The sequence below is a fragment of the Pygocentrus nattereri genome, chromosome 9, assembly GCF_015220715.1.
Source record: "Pygocentrus nattereri isolate fPygNat1 chromosome 9, fPygNat1.pri, whole genome shotgun sequence".
Classification (NCBI taxonomy): Eukaryota; Metazoa; Chordata; class Actinopteri; order Characiformes; family Serrasalmidae; genus Pygocentrus; species Pygocentrus nattereri.
In genome coordinates this window covers 39,559,199-39,562,913 of record NC_051219.1, presented here as the reverse complement: position 1 = coordinate 39,562,913, position 3,715 = coordinate 39,559,199, and positions in this window count along the sequence as shown.

Below are 3,715 nucleotides of genomic sequence, written 5' to 3'. Positions count from 1 at the left end.
CACTCACTCACTCACGCATTCACACACTCACTCACACATTCACACACTCACTCACTCACACATTCACTCACTCACTCACACATTCACACACTCACTCACTCACTCACTCACACATTCACACACTCACTCACTCACACATTCACACACTCACTCACACATTCACACACTCACTCACTCACTCACACATTCACACACTCACTCACTCACACACTCACTCACTCACACACTCACACATTCACACACTCACTCACTCATGCAATCACACACTCACTCACTCACACATTCACACTCACTCATACACTCACTCACACACTCAGTCACATACTCACTCACACACTCACTCACACATTCACACTCACTCACACACTCAGTCACATACCCACTCACACACTCACTCACACATTCATTCATTCACACACTCACTCACACACTCATGCACACATTCACTCACACACTCACTCGCACACTCACTCACTCACTCACTCACACACTCACTCACTCACACACAAACACTCATTCACTCACTCACACACTCACTCACACACTCACTCACACACACACACAAACACTCACTCACTCACACACTCACTCACACACTCACTCACTCACTCACTCACTCACTCACACATTCACGCTGTGCTCTTCTTTGCGCTAGTTCATGAATTTGATTGATTTGATTCAAAGTCCAATAGACCAACTGACACTTCAGTTAAGAATGCATGTTCGGTCTGGTTTAATTTAGTTTGGTTCAGTTCAGTTTGATTTGGTTCAATTCGGATTGATTTGGTTCGGTTGCTTTGGTTCGGTTCATCTTAGTTCAATTTGATTTGGTTCAGTTTAGTGCAGTTTGGTTAAGTTTAGCTTTTCTTGCTTTAGTACAGTTTGATTTAGTTCTGTTCAGTTCAGTTCAGTTTAGTCTGATTCGGTTCGTTTTGATTCGGTTTAGTTCAGTTTGATTCAGTTCAGCTTCATTTTGGTTAGGTTTTGTTTATTTTTGGTTATGTTTGATTTGGTTTGGTTCAGTTCAGTTAAATTTGGTTCAGTTCAATTCTGTTTGGTTCAGTTCAGTTTGGTTCAGTACAGTTTGATTATTTTGTTTGGTTCTGTTCGGCTCTGTTTGGGTCAGCACAGTTTGATTTAGTTCACTTTCATTTGGTTTAGTTTATTTTTGATTTGGTTCAGTTCGGTTCAGTTTGATTTTTGTCCAGTCCTGTTTGAGTCAGTTCTTTTCAGTTCAGTTCAGCTTGGCTAATTTCATTTGGTTTGGTAGGGTTTATTTCAGTTTGGTTTAGTTCTCTTCAGTTCAATCTAATCCCAAATAATACCAAAGTGGGTTACATGTTACAATATTTGTAAAAATTAAAGAATAATAAATCACTAAATTGCCAACTGAAGTCTATAAAATATAAAAACAGAGAACTTTCAAGACTTTACTGTGAAAGAAGGGGAAACATCATAAAAATAGATAGAAAGCCAGAGTTATGTGTTTTTTCCACACTTCTCATTTTTTGTTGGTCTCTCTCATCATGTCTTGTCTGATTTGTTCTCTATCAGAGAGCAAATGGTATTTTCTGTACATTGAATTATAATCTAAATGTCAAATCATAGCCTGAGGGGCGGGGAAGGACATTTTTTTATGTGCTACTGTCCTCATGTGCTTCTCCATGTTCAGGCACATATTATCATACCTGTCCATCATATGTCAAAACTGGAGATAGGGCCAGGGTGAGCGAGGGTCTTTGAGGGTGATCTTGCAGATTTCCTGCCAGACGTCATCTTTGCCGGAATGAGGGTCATTGTGCAGGGAGGCTGTAAAATTCCTTTACTTGCGGCCAACGACTCACTTTACTATTATATGAACACATGTTTATTTGCTACCTACCTCCTCTAAATCAAACTAAACTAGATCAAGTGAAAGTTAAACCACAAATGCAATTAAATCGCACACATTTCCTCTTTAGTCGGTCTAATGTGTGATCAGAGGAAGAGGAGGAGAGCTGTGGCTGGTTTTTATTGATTTTCTCTCATGTAAGAGTTAAGCCAAAGCTTTCAAAACAGATCATATGCAGACAGATATTTTTAACTAGCTGGAAAAATGAAAGTACTGGTGGGTGGTCTATGTTGATGAAAAGGGCAGACAATAGTACGATTTTACACGCCTAACAAATCACACCAAGGGTTTCCAAATCACAGTACAGTTAAGTGTGTGTGTGTGAGTGAAAAAGAGATAGCGAGAGAGAGAGAGAAAGGAGAGAGACATAGACAGACAGAAAGACAACCAAGAGGCAAAGATAGACATAGACAGAGATAGAGAGACAAGGGAAGATGAAAGGAGAGAGAGGGAGAAAGGGAGAGAGAGAAAGGAGAGAGACACAGATAGAAAGAAAGACGGTCAAAAGGCAAAGATAGAAAAACATAGACAGAGATATAGACAGAGACAGAGAGACAAAGGGAGAGGAAAGGAGAGAGAGAGAAAGGAGAGACAGATAGAAAGACAGCAATCAGGGAAAGACAGAGAGGCAGAGATAGAGATAGAGAGAGAGACAGAAGGAAAGAAAAGAGAGAGACAGAGACAGGAAGAAAGAGAGCTAATAGGCAAAGATAGAGAGACATACAGAGAGATATAGACTAAGACAGAGAGACAAAAGGAGAAAAAAGGAGAGAGAAGGAGAGGGAGACAGAGAGAGAAAGGAGAGAGACATAGACAGAAAGACAGCAGTCAGGGAAAGATAGAGAGACAGAGATAGAGAGAGACAGAGAGAGATAGGAGAGAGACAGACAGACAGAAAGACAGTTGAGAGGCAAAGATAGAGAGACATAGACAGAGATATAAGCAGAGATAGAGAGACTAAGGGAGAAGAAAGGAGAGAGAGAGAGAGAGAGAGAGAGAGAGAAAGGAGAGAGACATAGACAGACAGAAAGACAACCAAGAGGCAAAGATAGACATAGACAGAGATAGAGAGACAGGGGAAGATGAAAGGAGAGAGAGGGAGAAAGAGAGAGAGAGAAAGGAGAGAGACACAGATAGACAGAAAGACGGTCAAAAGTCAAAGATAGAAAAACATAGACAGAGATATAGACAGAGACAGAGAGACAAAGGGAGAAGAAAGGAGAGAGAGAGAAAGAAAGGAGAGACACATAGATAGAAAGACAGCAAACAGGGAAAGACAGAGAGGCAGAGATAGAGAGAGAGAGACAGAAGGAAAGAAAAGAGAGAGACAGGAAGAAAGAGAGCCAATAGGCAAAGATAGAGAGACATACAGAGAGATATAGACTGAGACAGAGAGACAAAAGGAGAAGAAAGGAGAGAGAAGGAGAGGGAGACAGTGAGAGAAAGGAGAGAGACATAGACAGAAAGACAGCAGTCAGGGAAAGATGGAGAGACAGAGATAGAGATATAACCAGAGATAGAGAGACTAAGGGAGAAGAAAGGAGAGAGAGAAAGAGAGAGAGAGAGAGAGAGAGAAAGGAGAGAGACATAGACAGAAAGACAGCAGTCAGGGAAAGATAGAGAGGCAGACAGAGAAACAGTGAGATTGTTTTCTTGTTGCCCACTTGTGACATTTGTGTAGTTTTATGAACAAAAACAGTAATAATTCATTTCATATGACCAGTTTCCAACTTCTCTTTATCCCTCAGAATTAAACAGACAATTTTTGTGACTGAGGCTTTAAGACTGATATATGACAACGAGCTCTGTCCTGATTGTACCTCA